This window comes from Atractosteus spatula (genome assembly GCF_055471065.1).
Source record: "Atractosteus spatula isolate fAtrSpa1 chromosome 10 unlocalized genomic scaffold, fAtrSpa1.hap1 SUPER_10_unloc_1, whole genome shotgun sequence".
NCBI lineage: Eukaryota > Metazoa > Chordata > Actinopteri > Semionotiformes > Lepisosteidae > Atractosteus > Atractosteus spatula.
The window spans coordinates 410,298-423,695 of record NW_028296612.1 but is presented as its reverse complement, the minus strand read 5'-3'; the positions used below and the strand labels follow the sequence as shown (position 1 = coordinate 423,695).

Sequence of the window (13,398 nt, the reverse complement as noted above, 5' to 3'; positions counted from 1 at the left end):
TGGGACAGTAGATCACACTGTATTATTATTATTGAGAGACTGGCTCACTGTTCCCCAAGCTGGGACAGGAGGTCACACACTGTATTATTATGATTGAGAGACAGGGTCACTGTCTGTTCCTCAGGCTGGAACAGGAGATCACACTGTATTATTATTATTGAGAGTCTGGCTCACTGTTCCCCAGGCTGGGACAGGAGGTCACACACTGTATTATTATTATTGAGAGACAGGCTCACTGTTCCTCAGGCTGGGACAGGAGGTCACACACTGTATTATTATTATTGAGAGACAGGCTCACTGTATATTCCTCAGGCTGGGACAGGAAGTCACACACTGTATTATTATGATTGAGAGACAGGCTCACTGTCTGTTCCTCAGGCTGGGACAGGAGATCACACACTGTATTATTATTATCGAGAGACCTGCTCTTTCCTGATTGTTCCTTAGGCTGGGACAGCAGATCATAATCTGCTTTATTATAATTGAGAGACTGCCTCACTCCTGTCTGTTCCTCAGGCTGGGACAGGAGATCACACACTGTATTATTATTATTGAGAGACGGGCTGACTGTCTGTTCCTCAGGCTGGGACAGTGGATCACACACTATATTAGTATTACTGAGAGACAGGCTCACTTTCAATTCCCTAGACTGGGACAGAATATCACACACTGTATTATTACTGAGAGACAGGCTCACTGTCTGTTCCTTATGCTGGGACAGGAGATCACGCTCTGTATTATTATTATTGAGAGACAGGCTCACTGTCTGTTCCTCAGGCTGGGACAGGAGGTCACACACTGGATTAATATTATTGAGAGACAGGATCACTGTCTGTTCCTCAGGCTAAGTCAGTGGATTACTATTATTATGAGACAGATTTACTGTCTGATCCCTGGCTGGGACAGGAGATCACACACTGTATTATTATTATTGAGTGGCCGGCTCACTGTCTCTTCCTCAGGCTGGGACAGGAGGTCACACACTCTATTATTATTATTATTATTATTGAGAGACAGGCTCACTGTCTGTTCCTCAGGCTGGGACAGGAGATCACACTCTGTATTATTATTATTGAGAGACAGGCTCGCTGTCTGTTCCTCAGGCTGGGACAGTAGATCACACAGTTTATTCATATTATTGTTGAGAGACATGCTCACTGTCTGTTCCTCAAGCTGGGGCAGGAAATGACACACTGTATCATTATTATTGAGAGACAGGCTCACTGTCTGTTCCTCAGGCTGGGATAGGAAGTCACACACTGTATTATTATTATTGAGAGACAGGTTCACTGCCTGTTCATCTGGATGGGACTGGAGATCACACACTGTTCTTTTGTTATTGAGAATCATGCTCACTGTTTGTTCTTCAGACCTGGACAGGACATCCCACACTGGATTATTATTATTGAGAGACAGGATCACTGTCTGTTCCTCAGGCTCAGACAGTAGATCACACACTGGATTATTATTATTGAGAGACAGGTTTACTGTCTGTTCCTCAGGCTGGGACAGGAGACACACAGTGTATTATTATTATTGAGAGATAGGCTCACTGTCTCTTCTTTTGGGCTGGGACAGGAGGTCACACACTGTATTATTATAATTGAGAGACCTGCTCTTTCCTGACTGTTCCTTAGGCTGGGACAGCAGATCATAATCTGCTTTATTATTATTGAGAGACTGCCTCACTCCTGTCTGTTCCTCAGGCTGGGACAGGAGATCACACACTGTATTATTATTATCGAGAGACCTGCTCTTTCCTGACTGTTCCTTAGGCTGGGACAGCAGATCATAATCTGCTTTATTATTATTGAGAGACTGCCTCACTCCTGTCTGTTTCTCAGGTTGGGACAGGAGATCACACACTGTATTGTTATTATTGAGAGACGGGCTGACTGTCTATTGCTCAGGCTGGGACAGTGGATCACACACTATATTATTATTATTACTGAGAGACAGGCTCACTTTGAATTCCCCAGACTGGGACAGATCACGCACTGTATTATTAATGAGAGACAGGCTCACTGACTGCTCCTCAGGCTGGGACAGGAGGTCACACACTGCATTATTATTATTGAGAGACAGGCTCACTGTCTGTTCCTCAGGCTGGGACAGGAAGTCACACACTGTATTATTATTATCGAGAGACCTGCTCTTTCCTGACTGTTACTTAGGCTGTTACAGGAGATCATAATCTGCTTTATTATTATTGAGAGATTGGCTCACTCCTGTCTGTTCCTCAGGTTGGGACAGGAGATCACACACTGTATTATTATTATTATTGAGAGACAGGTTCACTGTCTGTTCCTCAGGCTGGGACAGGAGATCACACACTGTATTATTATTATTGAGAGATAGGCTCACTGTCTCTTCTTTTGGGCTGCGACAGGAGATCACACACTGTATTATTATTACTGAGAGAGAGGTTCACTGTCTCTTCCTCAGGCTGGGACAGGAGGTCACACACTCTATGATTATGATTGAGAGACAGGTTCACTGTCTGTTCCTCAGGCTGGAACAGGAGATCACACTGTATTATTATTATTATTGACAGATAAACTCACTGTTCCTCAGGCTGGGACAGTAGATCACACTGTATTATTATTATTGAGAGACTGGCTCACTGTTCCCCAAGCTGGGACAGGAGGTCACACACTGTATTATTATGATTGAGAGACAGGGTCACTGTCTGTTCCTCAGGCTGGAACAGGAGATCACACTGTATTATTATTATTGAGAGTCTGGCTCACTGTTCCCCAGGCTGGGACAGGAGGTCACACACTGTATTATTATTATTGAGAGACAGGCTCACTGTTCCTCAGGCTGGGACAGGAGGTCACACACTGTATTATTATTATTGAGAGACAGGCTCACTGTATATTCCTCAGGCTGGGACAGGAAGTCACACACTGTATTATTATGATTGAGAGACAGGCTCACTGTCTGTTCCTCAGGCTGGGACAGGAGATCACACACTGTATTATTATTATCGAGAGACCTGCTCTTTCCTGATTGTTCCTTAGGCTGGGACAGCAGATCATAATCTGCTTTATTATAATTGAGAGACTGCCTCACTCCTGTCTGTTCCTCAGGCTGGGACAGGAGATCACACACTGTATTATTATTATTGAGAGACGGGCTGACTGTCTGTTCCTCAGGCTGGGACAGTGGATCACACACTATATTAGTATTACTGAGAGACAGGCTCACTTTCAATTCCCTAGACTGGGACAGAATATCACACACTGTATTATTACTGAGAGACAGGCTCACTGTCTGTTCCTTATGCTGGGACAGGAGATCACGCTCTGTATTATTATTATTGAGAGACAGGCTCACTGTCTGTTCCTCAGGCTGGGACAGGAGGTCACACACTGTATTATTATTATTGAGAGACAGGCTCACTGTGTGTTCCTCAAGCTGGGACAGTAGATCACACTGTATTATAATTATTGAGAGGCTGACTCACTGTTTCCCAGGCTGGGATAGGAGATCACACACTGCATTATTAGTATTATTGAGAGACAGGCTCGCTGTCTGCTCCTCAGGCTGGGACAGGAAATCACACACTGTTGTAGTGTGCTCTCACAAAGCACCAGTTCTGTAGGGGTTTGGGCATTTACTGGGACAATTATTAATTGTGGCAGTAAATCACAAAATTGATTCTTTTAATCGTCTTAGAATCTAACCATGGGATATAACTCAAACAACGCACACACAGGTACTAATACACGAGGATGCATTTATTATTATATAGAATATGCATGTAAACCTAACAGATCTTATCGTAAGGGTTATCAGAATACAAAAGATATAAATTCATTCAGTTACAAAGAGTTACACATATCAAGAGGACATAAGTTCGGTATATCATTCATTTAAACCGTTTCGTAATTGAACTTGTTTACAACTTCTACATTAGATACTCAAAACAAGTACATAACCTTAGGAATTAAATTGATATCAAGTGGTTGGGATAACAATTGAATTCTCGAGCACTAATGCTGTGAAGTTGAATACTCACTGCCGGTGGGACCTTTTTCCCACTGTTTCCGTAGTGTAGTGGTTATTACGTTCGCCTCCCATGCGAAAAATCACTGGTTCAAAACCGGACGGAAACAGGCCCGTCTCGTTTGTCGTCACGTACACTGTTTTGGGATTCACCTACCGCTGTGAAGACTCTCCCGCTCCTCTTTGTGGCCACAACGCAAAGTACTGACCACTATACGATCACGGCGAGTTACCGATACCCACGTGGCAGGGCGGAAAAGGCTGTGCTCTCTTCGTGTGACCTAATTCGGAAAAGTCCTGACGTTGCATTTCAACTGAGCCCCAGTATACATCGACTCTTCGACACTCTGAGTGACAACTCTCTTGCGCGTTTTCTCATATTTATGTAGTTTGCTTGCATGATGCCCGGAACAGCGGGGTTGTGTGCTCCCATATGGTCTAGCGGTTAGGATTCCTGGTTTTCACCCAGGCGGCCCGGGTTCGACTTCCGGTATAGGAACCTGTCAGTTTTGCCTCCTGCTTTCCAAAAGATCAGCACCGTGTACGAAGGAGCCGCATTAAAACCACTCGAACGTACAAAACGCGCGAGAAGAGGGGGCGCTTGTTTCCAACCGAAGACTTCTCGCGTGTGAGACGAGCTGATCATCCCTGCAGGAGGTGGGAGGGTTACTCTGGTAGACAGGGCTGACCTTCGGCAATAGGATTTATACTCTCCAAGATGATATTTGCACTTTCTGGAGAGGCGATTTTCTCCACTTCAGTGGCCCGATTTCGTCGATTGCGTGGAGAGGGCTGTAGAATGTGGCGCCGCCTTTCCTGCTCCGTCCATGACAGGCGTGCTGGTCTCTGGAGAGAGAGCACGGTCCATCAGCGCACTTTAATAAAGGCACTGGAAGCAGCTGAATCGCATTGGCGAAGCTCAGCGCTGGGCCGCTGGGTAGGGATTGCCACCGTTTCCGTAGTGTAGTGGTTATCACGTTCGCCTCACACGCGAAAGGTCCCCGGTTCGAAACCGGGCGGAAACAGACCGGCTTCTTTTGTCGGCACGCACAAAAGGGGATTGGGGATTCGCCTAGCGCTGTGATCAAACAGACCCACTCACCTCTTAGTGTGGCGGGATCTGCACAGTGCATGTCGCAGCGCATCCTGCTTTCACTTCAATGCGCGTCCTGATGTACCCCAGTCGCCCGCGTGACAGGTGGGGATAATCACCACTATACTAACGAGGAAGACATCGCTCTCTCCGACCCCCGGCATCGTGTCCCGACCCACCGTGCTGGAAGCCGACGCGTGCTGTGATTCCTTTACGGAGCAGAAATGACAACCGAGGAGCCGAGAGATCATTTCAGCATTTCGCGTCTGAACAGAAAACACAAACGACCAACTCGGAATGACTTGCCTTTGATGCTTTCAAAGCGTTCTTTGTGCATCGAACAGACCCACTCACCTCTTAGTGTGGCGGGATCTGCACAGTGCATGTCGCAGCGCGTCCTGCTTTCACTTCAATGTGCTTCCTGATGTCGAGTCGTGTGCCGTGCGGAGGCTCTGAAAGCGAGAGCAATGAAAAGGTGCACGGCGCTGTGAAAGAAAACAGAGAAGTGAAAGGCAGTCCTTTCTCTAAGGAGGTAAAAGAAAAGCTTTCTACTCCCCGTCAGGGAATCGAACGCTGGACTCCCGCGTGACAGGCGGGGATACTTGCCACTATACTAACGAGGAAGACATCGCACTCTCCGATCCCCGGCATCGTGTCCCGACCCAGCGTGCTGGAAGGCGACGCGTGCTGTGATTCCTTTACGGAGCAGAAATGACAACCGAGGAGCCGTGAGATCATTTCAGCATTTCGCAGCAATTCAGCATTTCGAAAACACAAACGACCAACTCGAAATGACTTGCTTTTGACGCTTTTCAAAGCGTTCTTTGTGCATGACGACTGCGCCGCCTAGCAGATACAAATGGGTTGTACAACTTTGAACTTGCGAATGGAAGAGGGCTAAGCCCCCTCTCTTTTAGCCCAGGTTCGATCTGTCTCCCAGAATCACAAGGGCACACACACACTGTCTTGTTTCTCGTACACGTATAGTGTAAAAATTAAGAACCCAGGACGAAGATGTGACACTCGAAGAAACTCTTTATTATTTAACCTGTAACTCCGAACCAGTTAGCTCCTAAATTCACTATGACCTGTGACCCTGAGCAACCGTTATTCCCCACTCAGCCCTCCATCAATCAACATGCAGTTTCACTGCTGACGCACACAAATATTACACCTCCTCCAGCTGTTATGAATCACCTCTCTTCAAAGCCCGGTGTGTTTTTTTTTTGGAGATGTTATATATGTCAGAAATAGCACTGTGACGTCAGAGACACCAGCCAGAGCGCCGGGATCAGAGAGCGAGACTGCGGTGGAGAGTTATTGATCACTTATCTATCGACAACCTATAAATTCAGCTGAAGAACCGTAGAATTAACGATTAACTTCACCGATTGGTGAGTACTGATTCTTTTCCCGTTCTTGACCCTGTTTTAAATATCTAGAAAACGGTCAATACCGCCTGTATCGATCAATTACAGTACCATAGTGCGTTTAGTGTTAATAATGTTCAATCCAAAATTAAAGAATGGTTATTCAAATTATTATTTAGGAATTTAATCCTAGAGCTAGATAGTTATATTCCAAGTTGATAAATTAGTAACAGTTTAAATGCATTTTCCATTTGTTTACAAATCATAAGTTTGGTAATCACGGCGACACGCACCAAGTCACTGTGCCCGGCTAGGTGTCTCGCCTTCATCACAAAGAGCGGTGTGACGTCACGGACAGCTACTAATACTAATACTAGTGTATTCATGTTAATATTAGTGAGAGTACAACTGGTAGTTTTAATATTAATGCTAGTATTCATGTTAATATTAGTGCTTATTATAGATTTACAGTTAGACTATTTACACTAGTAGTCGTGTTAGTTTTAGTGATATTATTACTGTTATTATTAGTATTAGTAGTGTAGTAGTAACTTTGTGTTATTGTTAGTAATAATGATAGTGTTAGTCATAGTGATAGTGTTACTGTTGTAATATTAGTGGTATTTTTGTTAGTGTTTGTAATAGTGTAACTGTAGGTAAGAGTGTATGTGGTGTCCGTCAGTATGTGAGTTTGTGTCTGTGAGTATGTGTACTGTCTATGTGTGATTCTGTAAATGTGCGTATCAGTGTGTGCGTGTGTATCTCTTAGTGTAGTGTCTACAGTATGTGTGTGTCTGTGAATGTGTGCTAGTTTGTATTTGTGCATGTATGTGTCTGATTGTGTGTATAAATGTGTATGGTGTTAGTCAGTATGTGTAGTGTCTGTGTGTGTGAATGTGTGTGAGTGTGTAGGTGTATACTGTATCTCTCAGTGTGTGTGAATGTGTTTGTAGGTGGGCTTGGGCTCCAATGTTGTGTCTGATAGAAGTGACCCATCAACAGGTGTTGAGGTCCAGAGCTGCTTGCAAATCGAATCACTTTCTAGAGTCCAGACCAATGTCTACAGAGCTGTGAGTGCTCTGTTTTTATCACTATTAGTAGTAATGACAGCAGTAATAGTAGCAGGAGTATTAGTATCAGAATTAGTATTAGAATCTGAAGTCATGGTCGTAGTAGTAATGGTAGTAGTGGTAGTAGCAGTTGTGTCAGTGGCAGCAGTATTAGGAGCAGTAACAGTACTACTAGTAGCTTTAGAAACATTAGTAGTAGCAGTAGGAGTAGCTGTAAAATTTTATTAGTTGCAGTTGTATCAGTGGCAGCAGTAGTAGTAGCTGTAGTAGCAGTAGTAACACTATAACCATGTGTTACAATCCCTGCCTCCCAGCAACGAAAGAGGCAGAAGAAGGCGGAGTCTTAGTTCATTAGTCTACCTGTTAGTGTACGCTTTCACCACCACACCTCCGTCTCATTTTATATTTAAGCACTAGTCTTTCCCTACTTCCTCGGTCAGTATTGGTTTACCTTTCGAGCTACTTAGTTGCGCTACGCCTTCTACCTCTTCGTACTGTTCAGGTTCCGACTTTGGTTTCTCCCCTCTTTTGGAGTTTGGATCTCTGGCTTCCCCTGGACTATCGGCTCTCTCCTTCGTCTACGGTTTTGGATTACGGTCTGGCTTTGGCTACTCTCTCCCTGTTTGGATCACCGGCTTCCCCTGGACTCTCTGCTCTCTCCTTCGACTACGGTATTTGGATCACGACTTGTCTCTATCGGCTCCTGCAAGTGGGTTCATTACTTGGTTTCGGTTTCACTGGCCGAATCCTTAACAGTATACTGAGCCACTTAACATGGACCCAGCGGAGCAAGAGGAATTTCGCTCGGTTTTGGATCAGCACTGGCAAGCTTTACTCCAGTTACAGGCTTCCGTCCAACAGATTTCAGCGCACCTGTCAGCAATGCCGCCTACCAGTAATAGTGAAAGTAACGCTGGAGCTGCCGCTTCGGCTCCGCCCCCGCCAGCTTCTACACCCGCTCCTCGACCTCTTCCACTTACACCACCTGACAGGTTTGACGGCAACCCTACGAGATGTCGGGGCTTCTTAGCACAGTGTGCGCTGGTTTTCAGGCTCCATCCGGAAACTTTTTTTTCTCCTCAAGACAAGATTGCCTTCATAGTTTCTCTGTTAACTGGCCGTGCTCTGGATTGGGCAACTGCCCTACTAGATCGCAGAGCTCCTGAGGTACAGGACTATGATCTCTTTTTAGAGAAATTTAAGGGTTTTTTTGTCGTTCCTCAGCTGGACAAGACTCCGCCTACCGCCTCTCATCTATCCGCCAGGGCCGCAGGTCTGCCCAGGATTATGCCATAGACTTTCGAGTAGCAGCAGCAGAGACTCACTGGGAGGATGAGGTCCTAATTTTTCTTTTTCTGCAAGGGTTATGTGAAGAAATAATCACCTGGTAACACCTCTGTCTCATCTTGTATTTAAGCACTAGTCTTTCCCTACCTCCTCGCTCAGTATTGGTTTTCCTTTCGAGCTACTTAGTTGCGCTACGCCTTCTACCTCTTCGTACTGTTCAGGTTCCGACTTTGGTTTCTCCCCTTTTACTATGTTTTTTGAATTACGGCTCAGCTTCGGTTGCTCTCTCTCAGTTTGGATCTCTGGCTTCCCCTGGACTCTCGGCTCTCTCCTTCGTCTACGGTATTTGGATCACGACTTGTCTCTATCGGCTCCTGCAAGTGGGTTCATTACTTGGTTTCAGTTTCACTGGCCGAATCCTTAACAAGTAGCTAAATACACAGGCCACACTGCTCCAGTTGAGGCTCAAACTCACAACCTCAGCATGACTTTGCTGTGCATTGCTGTATAAGCACCGCGCGCTGACCGATTGCGCCACTGAAGCTGTTTAACACCCTCTCCTCATACAGACTGACGCTGCAGAAACACAGGCTGCAAACAGGGTTTCGGTTGTGGATCCATCTCCACATGGGGGAAAGGGACAGTAAAATAGCAAGGAAAATACAAGAGAAGAAACGGAAAGAATTGTGCTCACTGCAAAGTAAGAAGGAAATAGGTGGCCGAATACATAAAACAACTCAGCAGATAATTTGTAAGGACATTCTTTGGTGACAATCAGCAGCCAGATTTCTCTTTAGGTTCAGCTCTGCAGTATGAACGTACATTCTCCGAGATTGGTTAGTTATATGTGATCAGCTGATATTAAATAGGACTAATAACAATCAATACAATCTGGCAAAATAACCTTTGTACATGATCTGGAATGTGACTGGTGAAATTTCAGCACAGTTGCTACCCCCTTTATAAAGGGTGTGCACACTTATACAACCAAGACATTGAAAGTTTTTTTTATTATTGTTCCAAAAAATGTTCCATTTGTTTTCTTTCTTAAATGTTGTTGATTAAAAGATCTTATTAAATGTGAAAAAATCTGATTGTGAAAAGGTCAAAATGTTAGTGAAAAAATGTGTAATGTGAGGAAAGATGAATTGTGGGAGCCCCTTGACTCCTCGTGTCGTTCTGTATTTCTCTCTCATTCTACTGGGAGTGGTGCCGTCGCTTCTGGATAAAGTCTGTCAGTGGTCATTCCAGATGGGCCAGGTATGACTGCACTTCGGCACAAGAAGAGACATGTGATTTGCGAGGATCCCGGCAGTGTCTTTTTTTTTTTTTAGAGCCCAGATAGCTCAGTTGGTAGCGCATCAGACATTTAATCTGAGGGTCCAGGGTTCGAGTCCCTGTTTGTGCTTTTCTTCAATCTATTGTGAATGTCATTCTAAATCGTCTTTTATCTTTCCCTCTTCTAGCTGTACTGTGGTTATTTTATATGTTCATCACTTGTATTTTCTTTAGTGTTTCCTTTCACAAACCGAAAATGTTCAAGGTGATCTTCTCACCACACTCCACGTAGATAAATTAAAAGAAATCACAGTAGAGTAAAGGACACGCAGTGAGGAGCTCCCGCAGTGAGTACTCTTGAATACGAAAAGAGGAAAAACGCACTGCACATCTGCGGAACATCGCAAAGTGATTTTTTTTATTAAAGGTTCAAGGAAACCTGAATATGTTTGCTAGAAGTATTTCAGAATCACAGTCAAATCGAGTACGATTGCTGCACTGATCTGCCGTGTGAAATTAGAATACTGTTTGTGCGCTGTTCAAAGCTTTTCTAAAACTACAGAGATACGTTTCGGAATGCGTCTTCCTGCAAAAATAAAATCTCTACACGGGCGCTATACGCAGAGTCTGAAGCTTGCTTAACAGAAGAACTATATTCAGAGGGCCAAAGAAGTGAATATTTCACCAAGTGAGAGAAAGCATCTCGGAAAAAGGAGGTGCAGTCTCTTCCATGCAGCATAACACCACAAAGACAGACTACAAGTGCTGAAAAGCTGCTATCAAGCGTAACCCGGCCGAGCACTCTAAAGAGCTGGATTAAAGCGCCGTCTCTTCGAGGGCGTGAGTTGGAATCCCACTGCTGCCCAGTATCTCCTTGTTAAGAATCATGGTTTTGTTGTTGTAGATTCTGCGCGATTAAATCAGTTTCAATAGAATTAATTTAAACAGTCATATTTGTTTTATTCCTCCTACCATGGCAATTTGTGCTCAAAGATTGAACTTTTTTGTATTTTAAAAAAACGTGCTAGCCTTGATGGGAAAGTAAGCGGAACTGCAGGCGTGGTGGCCAAGTGGTAAGACGTCGGTATCGATAAGGTCAATAATCTGTTAAACATTTTATGCCATTTTTTCCATAGATGATGTTCACCTTGGAACAGTGAAAAAGGCATACCTGGATGCAGTTGAACCATCACCTTACTATTATTTTAGTCCCAACGTGGCCGCACTAATCAATTGTACCACAGAGACTCCAACAAGTTGGTTTTCTCCATTTGCAGTTTTGGGTAAAAAATAATCTGCACTTTTAAGCAAGTATTGTATTTCAAATTTTGCAAATTTCTTGAAAAACGTTGTTTCAGAGAGAAACTGAGTAGACAGGGATAGCCCAGTCAGTAGAATATCGAACTTTTTATCTCTAGGTCCCTAGTCAGGCGACTGATTTTCTTGCAACTACTGTGAACCTGCGAAATAGATAGTCTTTTGTCCCTCAGTTTTTCAAGTTGTTCTATGAATGTTTAAAATGTTCAATATTTTTCATGCTCTTAAGCACTTTCCGTCACAAAGTTTATGGTGTTCTTGGTGCTGTGCTGCACGTAGATAATGTAGACAAGAGCACAGGTAACAATACAGGACAAGCAGTGAGGAGCTCCCGTAGCTTTCAACTCAGTGCAGAGTCCAGAGGGAGGTCTAGGTCACTAAACGATCAACAGGTATCTAATAATGACGTTCACGAAGGTGACAATACGTTTTTTTCAACATATCCTTACATTTACCCGTACAGCACAACGTATTTTCTATACCCTCAAATCCCCAATGTAACTACTTTCTCCTGAAAAACACAAGTATAGAGTGAAATCACAATAACTTATACAACAAATCTATTCAAACACCCAGATATGACAGAACACACCCCTTTAAATATGTATTTCCTTTATTTCAGTTTTCTTCCCTCCTCAGGATACCTGAAAATTCACTATCGCATATTAAAGGCTGTACATGTAATACATCTACTAATAAAGATGGACATTAAAGTTAATTATTACAAAAAATACACTTTTCATTAAGACATGTATTGATAAAATTATTGTGAATAGTTGTGGTGTCTGGAAAGCAATTTTTGTTAAATATAATAATTTTCAAGCGAGTGGTGCATAAGCTTGTTATTTAGTGACTAAATTATTTCCACTGCATTCACAACAGTTCTAATGTGTTCAATTGTTCCGCATAGCGGGCTACTGAGTTGTTTTCGGAACTGAAACCTTTAAGAACAGTATTTAAGATGCACCATGGCCCAGAATCGTTCATTGGGACTAGGATTAATATCAATTGAAAGTACTCCAAAATAAAAGATTTAACCTGAATATTAAAAGAGCAGGAAAGTATTACAACAACACCATAACGTCTTGACTTCCAATCTTCTTCCTTGTTCAGGCCATGTACAGTAAAATGACATAATCAGTGGAGTCATGCCGAGGTTGAAAGTTTAAGCCTCACCTGGAGCAGCCTGGTTTTCTGTCTTGACAAAAAACGGCGTGAAATGATCACGTATTTCACTCTACTTCTCTCTTGTATTAAAGCAGATCTTGCTAGGTGAGCATTTGCTCCGGTTAATTAGGTCACTTTTCATGTTAACTCACTTCTTCTAAACACAACATTTCCTGGTGCATGTTTTCTCCATGAAAAAAGTCATTTTCCCTTCCATGATTTCTCGTTTTGTTTCATCAAAGAGTACAGAAAGAAGAAAGAAAGGAAAAGAGTCATAAATGAACTCTGCCGCCCTTGGGAGATGTCAAGCGCATTGGACATGAAAAGTGCCCAATAAAAGCCATTTCTCTTCGTTTCTCTTACAGTCAGGGCTCCTGTTGCGTGTAAAGGAGGCAGCTTGCTCAGCCAGCAGACTCAGGGCTTACTGAACACAGATGGCTCAGAGTGGTGTGTCCAAGCGGCTGTAAAAGAGAAGAATTCTGCCGGCACTGTAGCTTAGTTGCTTTAAGTATCTATCTCGTTAACTGGAGATCCTGGCTCCACATCCCAGCTGTGCCTTTCTTCCTGTCTTTTTGTGCAGAAAGTACCATTTTGGACAACCGCATAGGGCTTGATTTAGTTTAATGCATGAATGCATTTCCTTTCTGCAACAACTTGTTTTTCAAGAAATTCATACAGCTTGTGAAAAATGAAATTTAATTCTTGGCTATCAGAGCAGAAGGAATATTGCCGACTGGCAAGAAAATGCAAGCAATGTTTATTTTTTGACCGGAAAGGTGCGAATGGAGAAGTGTTTCTCTCGTCA

General features: G+C 43.6%; 1 non-coding gene across 1 annotated transcript; it reads left to right on the top strand.

The window, feature by feature from the left end:
- Positions 1-4,963: 4,963 nt before the first annotated feature.
- Positions 4,964-5,036, top strand: trnav-cac (transfer RNA valine (anticodon CAC)). The gene has a single exon. It is a non-coding gene; the product is annotated as a tRNA-Val (tRNA).
- Positions 5,037-13,398: the final 8,362 nt, after the last annotated feature.